The sequence below is a fragment of the Argiope bruennichi genome, chromosome 11 (genome assembly GCF_947563725.1).
Source record: "Argiope bruennichi chromosome 11, qqArgBrue1.1, whole genome shotgun sequence".
Taxonomy (NCBI): Eukaryota; Metazoa; Arthropoda; class Arachnida; order Araneae; family Araneidae; genus Argiope; species Argiope bruennichi.
The window spans coordinates 27,795,468-27,812,596 of NC_079161.1; the positions used below are offsets into that span (position 1 = coordinate 27,795,468).

A 17,129-nucleotide genomic window follows, 5' to 3' on the forward strand; every position below is an offset into this window, starting at 1 on the left:
GGAATTTCCAAATTATTTGTTTTCATGAAATCTAAAAATAAATAAATAAATTGCGCCAAATGGCTACATTATGAAATAAAAACTATCCCAGTCACACAAATCACATTATAAAAATTCTTTAATAAAAATGAAAATCCATTTTTAATAATATATTTGTGATGGTCCTACTTTCATCAAGATGACATCTCGGTTTTAGCTGCGTGCTCGTACCAGCGGATTAATCATGTAAAGCACGATGCAACTGTATTTTCTTTCTGTGTTCAGGATATATATATATATATATATATATATATATATATATATATATATATATATATATATATATAATGATAGTTTAAACTCTAATTTCAACTCTAATTAATTTACAACGTTTTATCTTAATTTAGCCCATAGTAAGTTCATTCTCTTATTTCTTGATCCAATTCCACTTTCTCTACTTAATTAATTCAAGAGAAGCTTCATAAAATTGCTGAATCGGCTAAACGCTGACTCATTCTCATGCTCCGCCTGAAGGGATAGAAAAATGCACATTCTTTTTAATAGATCCCTGTGTTTACCTTACTTGTGACGTCAGAAATCCCTATCAGAATCTTACTAATATATTATCACTATGAAAAAATATTTTCCCTATCAAAATCCTCAGGTTATATAAGACAAGGGATTATGTATTTCCTTCTTTTTCGACTTCTGCTTTCGTGTCGCGCTGTGGCGGACGTGCCTTGTCCGCGCCTTCTTATAAATAATCATGCCTGCCTCCCGAGAGAGAATAAAACGAACTTAAAGATACAAAGTTTCTTCACTGCCTGTCACATCTGCACTCTGCTTCACATAAAATAATGCTTTCATGTGTGTGTGTGTGTGTGTGTTATTTATAAATATGTTATTTATGCTATATATTCCTTTAACTAAAAAAAACTGTTTCTTGATGTAATTGCCGTTGTTGAATTGAATATGTGGGCAACTATCCAGATATTTTTTACAATGAAAAAAAAAGAACATTGTGATACTATTTTTAATGATAGAACTTTTCATACAATAGCCATTTTAGTATTTTGCCAAGTTTCCAGATTATAACTAATTCTAGTACCGCTATTGCCATATAACGATCTTTTCTACAAATGTTTACCAAAAAGCATTTATAAAAGAATATCCAAACATTCATTGTTACCCTTTGGAACGGTCATGTGAAGTTTACAAAAAGAAATAAAAGCATGTAGCGAAATGGATGCACAATGCACTTGTATGGTTAAAAATTTGACAATGAAAATTTTTGAGGAATCGTTAACTAGAACAATAAAAGCATTATTTCGTTTTTCCGACATCTTTCCCTTCTATACCTGATGTTGCACACCTCTTCTTGGATTTTAATGATTATTCTGAGCAATTACAGTATGATTAAGTCATCTGATTCTTCTCTTAAACGCCAAATGAACGAATGTAGTTAGCGCGAAATAAAAGAAAAATTAAGAAATCAGTGAGTTGCGAAATTATCGTTTTCTTCAGAAAATCACTTCGTTCTTATTCTTTCCTTCATAATGCTTTTTCCCCATTATTTCCTAGGAAACCATGTTCCTATACGCTCGCGCACAAATACATCCGCGTTTAACTTCCGTGTTTGGGCTGTCACAGTATGTCATTGATCAAAATTTTTCTTGGATCACATATGACATCCGGATATTGGCAAAATAAGAACAAAACGTTAATTACTTTCCAGTTTGTAGCAAAAGTGGAGTGGATATGTGCGACATTTTGAGTCAAGATATGTAGTTTTCATTCAAGATAATTCCAGATTGTGGAATAGTGGTAGATTTTCAGTTAGGCAGTTTAGGCAGCTGCCAAGTTCTGACAGGGGGCTGAATATATGAATCAGAAGATATTGAGATAATATTAAAACTTCAATTCGTATATGATTATCAGGTTCCCATCTGGTCAGTTTAACGGATAGAATTGGTCAGGTTCCTATCTACCAAAGACAGTGGTGGGATTCTAGTTAGGCAATTTAGGCAGCTTCCTAAGCTGACAGAGGGCCCAATCAAGTCAATTAGAATATTTTATTATCTTAATTGCCATTTTAAAAAGATTGTAAAAAAGTGCAAATTCTTTGAATCATAAAATAATGATAATATTAACACTTTAATTCGTATAATTCAGGTTCCCAAATGGTCAGTTTGACGGGTATAATCGGTCAGCTTCCTATCTACAAAAGACAGTGGCGGGCTTTTAGTTAGACAATTTAGGCAGCTGCATGGGCTGAGATGGCATGTTTTGTTTATATAACATTTCTCTGCAAATACAAGTGTGCTAATTTTGTTAAAATATATTTCATATCATTTCCATTATATTACAATAAATTACAAGGAATAATTATTGTATAATATACTTTCTCAGTATTTGTTATGTTTGATATTTAATTTTGTCTTAATGTCTTTCAATTAACCACTCCAAAAAACATTTAGCTATAATTTTCGCATGTTATTTTGCTTTTTTTTTTTTTTTTTTGAAAATGCCTTTTTTTATGGTATATGTAATTTTTATCATTATTAATAAAGATAATTTTTTAATAAAAAATTAGATTATAATTAGAATTATATCATAATAAATTAAAACTGTAGAAAGAAAATAATGTTAAGGGTATTTAAACATCTAGTTCAAACATCATATCATAATAATGGTTTAGACAATTAATCCCAATTTTATTTTTAAAATGTATTCTTCATTTTACAGCGACAAAAACATGCCCACAAAGAATGCATTTATTATCGCCGCAACGTTCTAAGCCCATTCACTATAACAATAAAAAGTATTTTTAATGATTTACTTAAAAATATTAAAATAATCATTAAAGATAAAAAAAATAAGTGAAAGTGTAATTAATATCACATGAAAGCTAATTTTCCGAATTTTAAAATTTTTTATGCTGGAATATGGGAGATGAAGATAAAAAATTTAAATTAATTTTTAATTACAGTTCTAACTAAAAACTTTCTTGGTGAAGCTTTTACTACCTAAAAAGTAAATACATGCCAAATTGGGTAAACCTTGACCGAACGGTCTGCGAGAAAGCGTTTAAAACGGTTTTTTTTTTTTTTAAATCATGGGCATCAAATGTCATTATTTGCTGAGAGTATAACAGCTAATAAACATAATCATATTTAAAAGTTTATTTATGCTGTAATATAAGTAGCCATTAATACAGTTTGTTGACATTGAAGTCATACAATTTTCTTCTTGCGTTGTTTTCTCTATTTCATTGATACTTTGTTGCCAATGTTATGCTTTGTCTGCCACGAATACCCTTTAACCATTCTTAAAGGAAAGAAATTCTTGAAATATCCCTCCATCTTTTCTTCGAAGGCAGACATAATATAACACACCCTGGAAATTGGCGCCAGAATTGCAAATGAAACCGTGCAATTATGCGCTAGACAGTATGTCGTGTAATAGAAAATGAAAAAAAAAAAAAAAAAAAGGATCAAAATGAGATATTGAAGGAAGAGAGAAAGAAAAAAAAAAAAATAAGAGCGGGAAAAACTTTTTTCAGAATTCCACCACGACTGCTGTCACGCGAACTTACCGAACAAACTTTCAGAGCAGCGGAATATTAAAGGAAAAAAAAAATATCACAAAAAAATCGCCAATGTTTGTAAACATTAAAAAAAAAATGTGAGCAGCGACGCCAATCTGGCGACACCGTATTGTAATTAGTAACTGATCGGTTATGCTTCTGGGTTTGAAGCAAAATAAAAAATAAAGAAAAATAGAATGAAAAGCTTTTAATGAATGAGAGAGAAATCAGGTTGTGTCAGTCTTAATATCACACTTGATTTCGGAATTCGGGGAGGGAAGAAGTTTTGTTTTACTGATTATTTTTTTACCTTTTTCATCCTTGAGGCTTGACGGAAACGGGAGAAAGGTTGCCTTGGCGTTTGTTGTCAAATGAATTTCGCCATATCCAGGTAGAAAGAAGTCGCCAATCTGCCAAGTAACGCGCTTCCTGCAATTACTTAGTAAGCTTATTTATCCCGCTGAAAGTTATAGTAAAAAGACTGTATTTTGAAATAATATGCTGATAAATGTTTTTATAGGAGAGTTTTAAATAAAAAACAATTAATGAGAAAATATTTTCCAAAGATATTTCTAATAAGAATAATTTTTAAATGTTATTTTTAATGAAACCCTTGGTTTTTTAATGGAATATTTCATGCATATCAAAATGTATATACATCAGAATTTGGCTGATTCGAAGTTCACAGAAATAGAAAAATTCATTTTAGACAAAACTTTCATTTTAAATAGATTGGATTTTAAAACGATTACAAAAAATGGAGGTGTTTTTTTTTTGCTTCAAAATGATGGTAAAGATCTAATCTTGTAGCAATTAAAAAATGATATGTAATTAATAATCAATAAAATAATTTAATAATGTTAGCAAATACAAATATAATAAAAAATTTCAAAAATTATAATATAAAAAATTGTAATTTTAATGAATAAGCATTATTATGTAGACTTTGAATTCAACAACTAAAATAAATCCTCACATTAAATAATACAATTCATATTTTTAAAAAACAAGAAGGTTTAAATTCTTTTTTTGGTTTAATTAATTTATAATTAATAAAAGTCTTGTAGGGAATTACAAAAAATTACCACAAAATAGGGAATTACCACAAAAAAGTATTCACTTTAAATCAGTGAAAACTGAAAGTAAGGGCATATTTAACTCATTAAAAAAATTTAATTACATTCTTTTTTAAATTTAAAAAATTCTGGAATTAAATTTTTTTTCAAGTTAACATGAAAATATTTATAAACTTCTATGCTATCATAAAATTAGGACATACTTGATTAAATGGTGTAAGTCTTGGATCTAAATATATCAAATAAAGCAAGTTATTACTTTTTAATTGAAAGATTTTTCAAAATTTTAATTAGTTTTTGATTAAAAAATGATGCGGAAATTTTAAGGTTGATTCTCAACAGTATCAAAGTGTATTATTTCATAATACCCATTTTCAAAGCACCTTAAAATTCAAATAATAATAATATTTTTATTGATAGCAGTTTTATTATATATATATATATATATGTAATGATATTTTAAACTCTTAATTTAAACCAAATTAATTTCCAAAGCTTTATCTTAATTTATCCCTTAGAAATTTCATTCTCTTATTTCCTGATACATTTCCACTTTCTGTTTAATTAATTCAAATGAAGCTGTGTAAAAATTACTGTGCAATCACTTCTACGTATCAAATGAAAGTGATCCCTTCGTTGCCCTTGTCAAAGGTCAACGCATGTATTCAATCAGCACGTGGCCGGAAGTCCAATGCTATGTAAGACTAGTGATCATTTGTTTCGCACCTTCTTTCTTACATCTGCTTTTGTGCCGCGCTGCGCCTTCTTGTAAATAAATCATGCCTGTCTCCCGGAAGAGAATATATATATTATAATATTTACATTTTTCTATAAAATTTATTATTAATATTTTTATTACTCTGTGTAATTAAGAGTAAAATTTCAAAATAAACAAGTAAAAATGGATGAATCAAGATTAAATTATTACTGTTTTATGACGTTTTGAATTATAAATTTGAATCTCTTTACTTTTTCTTGTTTAGGTTTTAATTTCGGATTATCCAAAATAACTTTGGACTATGGTATAATTTTTAATATTTTGTTAATAAGTGATTCAAGAGACCGGAGAAAGAAAATAAGTTCTATCGTTGAATTCGATTTCAAAATTTTCTGAACTGAACTTTCAACTAAAGATTAAATACACTGCTTGTCACTTTTTTTGTCGCCTTTATTTAGCATAATATGATTGAATTTATAAAATGAATCACAAAAAAATTTCTAAAAAAATAAGTGGCTACTTTTTGTATTATTATTATAAGGCTGCTATAATAAAGTTAACGTCTTTGAAATGAGGGGAAGTTAAAAAAAAAAAAAAAAAAAAAACGAAGCTTAGACAATTTATGTTTTTGTTTGTATCTTCAAGCTTAATTGATGAAGCTTATAAGTTGACCTTTTCCTACATCAGGTAAAAAAAACACACATATTAAGATTGTGATAATCTGCTGCCATGGCAACATATCTTGGTCCATTTTTCGTTGGTTGGGAATTTTTTTTTAATCCAAAGTTCCTTCACTAATGTTTCAGTGACGAAATGGCTGAACTCTCTTGAATTCTATTTTTCTGTATGAAGCTATAAATTTCAGTTTCTATTATAACTGTAATGACTCATACTGTATGTCTATAATAATGAGTACGAGAATTGATTTGTGAAGGTAATGTTACAAAGGAGATTCTTTGAAAAAAAGCGATTTGACACACACAAAATCACACATTTTTTTATAACTAATTATTAGAATTTTTCTATCTGCTCTCATGCTGACAATGTCATACAGCGCCCTCTCGTAAATTTTTGTGGTATTGGCGTTGTTGCCATTTGATGATAATCTACTGATGCTTCAAAACTTTGTGAGAGGGCGCTATATGACATTATCCTAATACGAATGCGTTCGGTTCACATGCAATAGCAACGATGCATTTATTGTATTTATCAATTCGAATAAACTAAGTGCATTAATGATTTTTTTATTTAAATGACCAGTTCATATGTAGATAAGATTGAAAAATATTCATATGCAATCAGTGTGTGATTCGTATCTAAATATTTTCTCAAAAAAAGCACGATTTTACAAAAGAAAAAAAAATGCCAAGCGAAAAGCTGAATTGCCCATACTTATATATATTAATCGAACTGCCAGCATGCTTGAGTTCTCGAATTTTTAGAATATTAACACAAAATGACATGTTTTATACAATATGATATGAACCACAGATCTTAAGTCACATATGGAAACACAATGCCTTGATACTAAGGATGCATATACTAAACCTGATTCCACTGAAAATTTGCCTGTATGTGGATCTGATACATGTTAAATCCGTTAGAATTAATCATCTTCCTGCTGATATTGAAGTTAGGATAAGGGTTGGCTCTATATATGTCTTACTACTTGATTTGATCGGCATTCAGAGTGATTATGACCACTGCGAAATAATTTTGATTCTATTTCAAAACGAACGTTATTTAGAACTAACCTAATGTCTTGAAAGGGGCGAAAACTCTTTCATGTATATTTGATGAAAATCCTTGTTTATAGATGATGTTTGAAACGTTGTAATTCCGCCTATCCCAGAAGGAAAAAAAATTAAGCATTGTTTATATTTAGTATAGTTGTAATCATTTTGATAATTCTTTTTTATATGATAATACGCCTGTTTTTGTATAAAAACTGGCTGATATACATGACGTTTCTCTAGACAAAAGTGTTTTCATATCTAATATTAGTAATGCTAAAAGTACTTTTATATAAAAGATTAAATCATGTAAACGTCTGAAATATATTTTTAAAAAATTAAATTCGAATATCAGTTGAATGAAACAATTTTTTAAAAATTGAAAGTCAATTTTTTTCCATTAATTTGTTAAACATTTTTTTAAGAAGGGCATTAATTTAACAATGATAGTGGTAATTCGAGGCCAAAGAATTAAAATTTCTATAAAATATTTTTTATTTCCATTCACTGGTTATGCTACATTTAAAGATAAAATAATTATAGAAGATAAATTATATAAACGTCTGAATACTAGAAGATTAAGTTATATAAACGTTTATAATAGAAGATTAAATTATATTAACGTTAATAATCGAAGATTAAATTATATTAACGTTAATAATAGAAGATTAAATTATACAAACGTCTGAAATAGTTTTTTAAAAAATGAAATTCGATCATCAGTTTGAATGAAGCGATTTTTAAGAACATCGAAATTTAATTTTCCTCCTTTAAGTTGTTAAAAATTTTAAGGGCATAAAATTTAATTAAACATTGATATCCCCAATTCGGTGCCTAATAAATAGAATTTTATAAAATATCTGTCATATTTTTATTCATTAGTAATGTTACAGTTAAAAATAAAATAATTTCTTTCTTTAAAAAATAATTTGTAAATATAGCTTTTAATTAATAAAAAGTAACTATTAACTGTCTCCAAATTTTTTCTAAAATTTTCTTTATGCTTCGTAGTTTATGTGAGATTTTATTCCAATTTTCGAAATAGTTGCTGACATTTGTTAGTATGATTGAAAATAATTACACTAATAACTGTAACCGGATGATTACTGCACCGCATAGCAACTAAAGGGGTAAAAAGATATTCTTTATATCCCTCTCATGCTTCTTGATAACCCTTCTGGTTGGAAACGATTCCATTTGACATCGTTTCAAGAATTCGAGCACGTGAAGATTAGACAGGGAATTTATGAGGCACTCTTTTGTAATTCGCCACTGAAGCACGTGTTTCGGTTCTGAATGCATCATGCCGAAGTTTCTTTCGTGAAGTGTTTGATATTAATTGTATTCCTGACGTTATTTGGGATAAAAATATTTTCTTTTCCCTTTTACTGATTAAAAATAATTAACGCCATTTTATTGGCTGTCGCAAATTCATTTTTAAAATTTCCTTTATGCTTTTGTACTGAACAACCGTAATAATCTCATGATGAATTTCGACATAAATTGCAAACTTTCTTTTTAAATGAATGGATTTTATTTTATTTTCCCTCTTTGAGTGATTGCTAGAAAAATATTTTGCAGCTAAATTTGTATCATACTAGAATTTAATGATAACGTTTCCTTAAACTTTTGGTGTTTATAGTTATCTCGTTGTGTTCATTCATGAATTCGAAAACCCTCCCTGCTTTTAGGCATGCATCAGGATGCGTTTATTTAATCAGAATACGGTTAGAAAGAAAAATAAAAAGACTAGATGTTTACATTTAGCATAATGCCTGGTTTACACTCGGCCAGTTATAAGACGGCCAGAAGGCAGCACATGGAGTAGAACGGGGTTGATTTATGTTTGTCACAATTTTATACGATAGATTCAGACATTCCATGCTTGGCTATAAATTGTCGTTTTAGCGTCCCTGAATTTTTCTTTTTCACTGCGTATCGTATTAAAATGATGGATATTTACACAAAGAAACATGGTAAAATTAAAAAACGGTCAACATACCTAAAATAGAAAACTATAGGAAAGAAATGGAAAATAAAATGAAAACACATACACACACACACAACCTCACATTTGAAAGAACAAAGAGCAAAAAATGTCGTAATTAATCTATGATAAGTTATCAATTTTTTTCACACCAAAAAAAACAAACCCCGTCAAATTCTACAAACGCATGCGCAGTAAGAAAAAAATACAATACAGAGGCATGTTGTTGTCCCATCGGGACAATTACTTGCCATCGACCGAGCAGTATTTTTCAGCCTTTCTACGCATGCGCTGCCTACTGGCCGAATATAAGCCGGCATTATAATGAACTCCTATTATCCGCGGACTTGGACGGAGTAAAAACTACGAATAACTTGTAATACTGTTGGAAGAAGTACTAATTCACAATAAAATACTTTAGAGCAATTTTTATTTTCTGTAAAATGCCAAGGCATTACATCATGATAAATAAATGTAAGGTTTCGATTCTTGGCTATTTCCATTTTACAAAATAATAATACTATTATATTTTTATATTTACTATTACTATTATTTTATATATACTATTATATTTACTATTATATTTTTGATAACATTCTGATATTAACAGCAATAGATAAGATCGGTGTCATTTAATAATATCATTTTAAGTATTTTTCGTGTCACTTCTGAAAGCTTTTCTGCTACTTGTACTAGCCATATAAACAATCAATACGTAATTTTGTGGTAAAATAAAATAGTATGCTACAAAACGACACGACACTCACATTCATGTAGCAAAAATTGAACGAAAAAGTATCTTATGGAACGGACATCAATATTGAAGAATTGATGATATGCGACCTTCCTTTCGCATCTCACCCTTTAGCGAGGTAGAATATTCGAAAAGTGATAATCTTGGTATATAGAAACGAACAGTAGTTGGAGATTTTTAATGCTTTTTCAATATATTTCAATGGAGATTTTTAATGCTGTTTATTTTTTCAATGCATTTCAATAGAGATTTTTAAGGCTGTTTATTTTTTTCAATATATTTCAATAGAGAGTTTTAATGCTGTTAATTTTTTCAATGCATTTAAAAAAAAATTAAAAATATTGCCATTTTTTTTCAGTATATTTTAACAGAGATTTTTAATGCTGCTTATTTTTTCAATATTTTTCAGTGCATATTTTTCATGCAGTTTATTTTTTAAAAATTTATTTCAATAATAATCTCATTGTGGCGCAATGGTAGATTGATTATACATTGGCAACTGAGCCAGCCTATTTTATAGACTACTAGAATAAATCTATATACAGGGTGATCGGTAAAATTCTTTTATGCCCTTTAAATTCAAAACGACTTATCTTATTACGAAAAATAAAAAATAATATGTTAATTTTGTTTTGAGTTAAACTAATTTACATTCTAAAAACTATTTGCACACGCTTTTCTGTTTAAAAATTGTACAGATTTCCTTTATATGTCGCTGCATTTCATTGGCTTATTTTTATCTGCCAAACCGAAACAAAATCATCTGGAATTCCAATTGTTTACATTCATGGCTTGTGAAGCATATCGTGAAAGAAAATCCCCCGCATATCAAAGCGTAGGTGTTACGCTGGGAGTTCTACTTACACAAATGTTGCGTAGACAGTTTGCAACCGACGAGCGCACTTACATCAGTCTACGGTGCGATTGGACGCAGCATGCTGGGAAGCTTACTTGTGGTGGAACTTGTGCTACTAGCTCGCCTCGATGGATCGTTTGGCCTTTTAAAAAAAGTACACAAACCCACGTTTTCCTGTAGTTAATTACAGTTTGAGATATATTTATTTAACGGGGGGAGGCATCACAATGAAGTAACCTAAAAAAGAACACATTCGATCTTTTTTTGTCGCTTTCGGAGGAATTGAATTGATTCGTTGTTTGGTTGTTTTGGGGCATTTTGTTGTCGGATGTTGATGTTTTCGGTTTATTTAAAGCGTGTGTTTTTGTAATTTACCGATACTAATAAAGATTAATTATTCTGTTTTATCCTTTTTTAAGCCAGCTGAAATATTATCTCCATTTGTCTTAATATATAAGAAATGTTTCGCCAATTTGAATGAAATGTTGAAAAAAAATATTAATTAAAATCCCATTTCAAAGAAAAGTTTATTTTTCCGTTCTTTTTCGTTATATATTTCAAAACACATTCGAAAAACAATGCCTTCTTATAAAAAAAAAGTTCCTATAATCAACATCGTCATTATTACTTCTACATCATGGTATACTGAAAATATGCTGTCAAGTTGGATTATTTAACTCCTTGATGAACGAATAATTTAACCTTCCAGATTAGATAGAACGAACTAAACGAGTGAATTGGAAATAATTAGAATATTTCAGATTATATGCAAATTTTGTACAAATGGAAAGTCTTGTAACTTCGTTCATATGCATGTAAACATCTAAAAGTAAAATAATAAATAAATAAACAAACAAAACCACTGCGATCTAATCAGATCAAATTTAACATAAAATTTATTGTAGATGCATATAAGATTTGGTACCAAATCATAATTATCTGTTCAGTTGTCGGTCTGCTGAACCTGTTTGGAGAGAGAGAGACCGATAGCGAAGTCTCGGGATTGGTTATAAACTGGTTAATGACTTAAATTAATTAAGACAAATAATGACTTAAAAAATAATAATGTTCTAACATGATAACTTGAAATTTGCAACCGTAGATTTCATTTTAATTTTTTTAAAATTTTGTATCTATATTAAAATTTGGATCAATGAAAATGTAACATTCTTGTATCTTAACAAGAAGTTTGTGTTTGGATTTATACAAGATTGGGTTATATTTTGTTAAAGTATAAGAATATGTGGGAAAGAATACTCTATTATTTAATTTATTTGCAATTTCTTGTGAAAATAAAATATACTCTGAATAATTGATTATTGAGAAACTAACATTTATCCAATTATTTCTCTTCTTAGATGGGATATTTTTATCTCTTTCAGAGTGTAAACAATTCAGTGTTTCAATTTTCGTTAAAAAAGTAACTAAATTCGAGAAGAAACAAAGTAATAAATGTGATTCTTAAGAATAGAGAAGCAAACAAAATAATTTTTAAAATTTACAATATATAGTTAGCTGCTTGTAGTTTCAAATTGTATAGGAAATCCACATAATGTTCCAAAATTTTGGACTGGCCAGAAGGGTTTGTGAAAACATGAGAAGATTAAATTATTCCTTTTTTTATTAATTTTTTGGACTATGAATTTTGGTTTAGTAACTCAGGATAATCATTTTTCTTGATTACAAAATTATTACAAAAGAACCATCGAATTTAAAATTTTTACTATGGAATAATCGCGTTCATGATTTTTAATAAATCTGGCTTGTCTGATGTAGAAATGGTGATTTTTGCATTCGATTATTATCAAAATAGTGTCAACGAAGGTAAAAGTTCAATGTCATTCCAATGAATTCAATTCGGCCATTACAGTTCAGTGTCACTTTTGGGGTTACATAAAGGACAGAGTGTTTGCAACGCCAGTTTAAGATATCGATACAGTGAAAGTTAGAACCACAGATATTGTGTTAACTGGCAAGCGAAACGGCAGGCAAAACTTGGTGTGAATCGAAATAACGCCTTGACATTTTTCAAGCTACCAAGTGTGTTCACATTGAAATTTATTGACTAAAACGGTTTTATTAAAAACTTTATTAACGGTTTTACAACGAAGCGGAAGATCCGTGATCTAAATTATAATAGAATTTTTACAACATTTTTTTTTTTATATAATCGAGAAAAAAAACTTTGTGGTCATCAATTTCTACGTCTCACGGTGTTTTGATTAAAAATTGACAAAATCAGGCCAATGGTTGGAGTTAAAGGCTTGGTTCATTGGTTTTACTAATTATTTAAAATATATAGAAACTGTATGAGGTATGAGGATATGACCTCATCACGTCTTTAGGCCAGATTGAATTAGATGACACGCCCAATTAGGTTTTTATATACAGTTATGACGTAAAATGAATTACTTCCAATTAGATTTTATGTAAGACAGGCTACATATTAATGATGTATATCTTTGAAAAGGTCAAGGTACGTCAAATCAAGTGATATTTGTATCATTTTTGTTGATAAATTCTATTTAAAATCAGGATATCACGAATTATTTTATGACGACTTTGATTTCAGCAAATAGAAAAATATTTTGATAAACATTTGTAGCTGTGATCTAAGCATGTAATCTATAAAGACTTATTTAAACATTTTTTTATTTTTTCAAAATTTAGAATTATTAAAAACATCTTGTAATTTATTTAAGATAGGAAAATATGTATTATATTATAAACTGTGGCATCACTTTTTAACCATTTCAAGCTCTGATGTTTATAGCTTAAAATTTAACGTTAAAAAGGTTCGAATTGGTTAATAAACGAAAAATACTAGAATACATTTGTATTGACATTGAAATTGCAAACTGTAAAATGCTTGTGAATCCATCTGCGAAGTTCATGATCTGTATTTTGATATTTATGGTTTCAAACTTGATATGAAATCTGTATCAATTGTAAATATTCTGTATTTCGAATTTGTTAGTAGAACGAGAGTTTATAATTTAAAAAAAGGAGAAAAATTGGAATAATATGTATTTCTATAAAAATCGGGAGCGATTAAAAAATGTGTGGCGTCCATCTTTAATTAAGCTCGTGGTAGTTAAAATATCTTTAATTCATTAATTTTATAAATATGAGAAGCATTTGAAATACCTTGTATTTTTTTGGAAACTTGAAACTATATATAAAAAGAAATTAAAACATATTTAAGATCTTATCTTGGCGTCCATAGTTTTAAAGATGTGAAATCCGTTTAACTATCTTAATTTCTTGGCAAATGTGTGGTAACGCGATAGTACCTTTTAATACCTGCCGCCAGGTGTTTATAGGTCTGAATGTAATACAAAAAGACGTAAATCCGAAGGTTAACTCGCCAGTTTGGCTCAAGTTCTGCTATTTTGCATAAACTGAACGTGATGCAGGTTATTTTTGAAACTGACTGCAATACGAAGCACGAGATAGTTGTGTCTTTTGGGTCTTAATCGAAAACTAAGAGACAAGGAATGTTATCCAAAGTTAATGATCCGGTTTGAAACAGCGTAGTGGAATTACTCTAGTTTTCCATTTCTTTTGTTTTCTTCTAAAGAAAAATGATGTTTGTCTTATAGAAATGTGGGGTTTCATTTCACTTAAAAATACGTCTGTGGCACTCATTTGTGAAACATTTTTTTAAATAAGTGATTTTCAAGGTTTTGCTGTAAATTGAACCCAAATAAGATGCTTCTGAAATTGAAATGAACTTTTTATTTTATTTTCTCGTATTATATTAGCTTTTTACTGATGTTTATAGGTAACGTTAAAAAAATAAATAAATAATTAAAGTGAAATAAATTAAGTAAATAAAATAAAAATAAAGGAAGAAAATAATATGAAATAAACAAGAAAGTAAATCTGAAAGAAAGTATTGCAATCGTCAAAAAATTGCACCTTCAGAACCTTATGTATTTTTAAATTTCGAACCCTTCTGAGTCCGAAATATATTTTTTGAAATTATGTCCACCTCTCTCTCTTTGTCTCTGAGCATAATGACTTCGAAACACAGTCAGCTTGACTAAATAAATAAAGTAAAATAAGTGAAGTAAATAAGAAAGTATTGCAATCGTCAAATAATTCCTCCTTCAGATCCTACGAAATGTATTTCTAAAATTTTGAACCTTTCTGAGTCCAAAATATTTTTTTTTAATTATGTCTGCCTGGATTTCTGTCTCTGAACTAATATACAGGGTTATTTAAATAACTACTCCTTGAGAAATATTTTAAAAAATGTAATTATTATTATTATATAAAAGTATTCAAATATTGATGCCGGTATCCTTGCATAGGGTAGCGCATCTTCCTCGTGGTTTGGGCGTCCCGGATTCGAATCCCGGTTCGGGCATGATTGTTCTTCATCTGTATTCTATCTGTGAGGTGTGTGAATGTGCCCCCCTGTAATAAGGAGTTGTGCAAGCGAATGTATGAGTTTCGTCTTCATATGATCTAGAAGTCAGACTTCTGCCCTCGGGTGCTCAGGGGTCTTTACCCTCTGAAGCTACTGCACCCCTTTTCCATGGTAACGCTTACACGACATCATCAAATATTGATAGTTGAATACTTTTTTAGAATACTAAAATTATCTAATATTAAAAGTATTCAAATATTATTTTTTGAGAAATATTTATAAGTTATTTGGAAATGCAGCCAATGGTGTTTTTCAAATTTTTCATCAATTTTTTCATCATTAATATACAGGATTGTTCAAAATAGTCCCATCGATTAACAACGAAAGAAAGGGGGGGAAATGTTGAATATAAGACAACTTATAGAACATAGAAACTTATTTTGTTTGGATGTATAATAATTATCTTATGTGACTTTTCTTGGTCATACGGGGAACATCCATACAGTAATCCATTTCATTAATACGCAACGCATCATTCGCTATGCATTCCCTGTTGCGTACAAAAGAACGTGTTAAGACAGAATCTATGACATAGCTTATTGAAATGAATACAGAAGAAGTAATTCAAAAAGATTAAGGTAGCCATATACGCAACACGCATATGGCTTTGGAAAATGCACCTTTATCTTAAACATACTTGATCTAGGCATAATATGGTTTTTTTCCCGCTTTTCACCATCATTGGTTTAACAGTTCCAAATGGCAATCGATATATGACACGTTTTGACCTCTTCAGAATATTTCCATGACTGAAATTACATAAACTCTTTCAACGTTTAATTAGTTTGCCAATTCTCAAAGATTATGGCCAAGGCTTTCTTATACCCTCCTTGCATTCCGGTCACTTAACTGATTTCATGGTATCTACTTGGATCACACGGACTACTATATTATGTTATGCATGTGTCCAGGAGAAATCACATAAAGCCATTCATAATCCATTTCACATATCCATTTCCAATCGGGGCAGATGATTTTAATAGCGCTGTATGTCGTAGTAGATTTAAGTACTTTTCAGCTTTAAGTAGTGCATGTTTTGAGGTCCCTCTTTTAATATGTTGAACAATTTAGTTTCGCTTTTTAATACATTTTTGAAGCGCTAATTTAGGTTTAAAGGGTAATTTAACCTGAAGGTAATTAAATTTTAATATTAATTTTAAAGTATTAATTAAATTAGGTTTATTTTAGATTAATATTTTTTTATTTTATTTTATTAACTTTGTGAATATGTATTTGTTTTTCTTTATCCGTTATGACTCCAAACTCGGCATCCATGTTTGTACACAATATTATTGAAACAGATGTTCGATTTCATAAATATTCTCATAGTTAAATAATCATTAGGAAACGTACAGAAATTATACTAAATGATCATGTTTAATTATACTGAATAAAGTGTTAATATTATCCCAATATTTTATATACTTATAGGATTTGTATTTTTTGGAAAATTGTTTATTTGGCAATTAATAAAGACTTTTTAATTTATCTGCTTGTGGCCCTTTCTAAGCTTAAAGTCATCTGCCTATTATCATATGCCTATTTCTAAGCATAGTCATCTGCCTATTTGGAAATCCATCATTGCCTGTTTGATTTTTGAGAATCTACTTTTACCAATCATCGATAAACTTAGCATTAGTTGCAATTAATATTCATTTCGGTACATAAAATAATTTAAAGTGGACTCTGTTTGCAAGATTCTATGCTTGCATGCTGCATTATCGGTTGGTGCATTTTTTTCCAAGATGCGTGCGCAGGAGCTTACAAAACAAAATTGATGCTGCGCATATAAAAATCACGAATTCATGAAATGAACAAACGTAAATCAACGTCAGTCATTCACATTCGAATTATGAAAAATGACTGCATGAAAATGTCTTTCTCTTTTCTTTCATGGATGATATTCTGTATAGTTTTCTTTTCTGTCCACGTGGGAGAAAGTGAAGGCAATTTCCACAAAATGCAAACAAATATTTCGCAATCATTTTCTCGCCAAGGTGAAGAT

At 29.3% G+C, this 17,129-nt stretch overlaps 1 protein-coding gene across 2 annotated transcripts in view; it reads left to right on the plus strand.

Moving 5' to 3' along the window:
* The window catches only part of LOC129957668 (sodium-dependent proline transporter-like), a 304,437-nt gene that overhangs the window by 228,982 nt on the left and 58,326 nt on the right, over positions 1–17,129 (plus strand). The window lies entirely within an intron of this gene.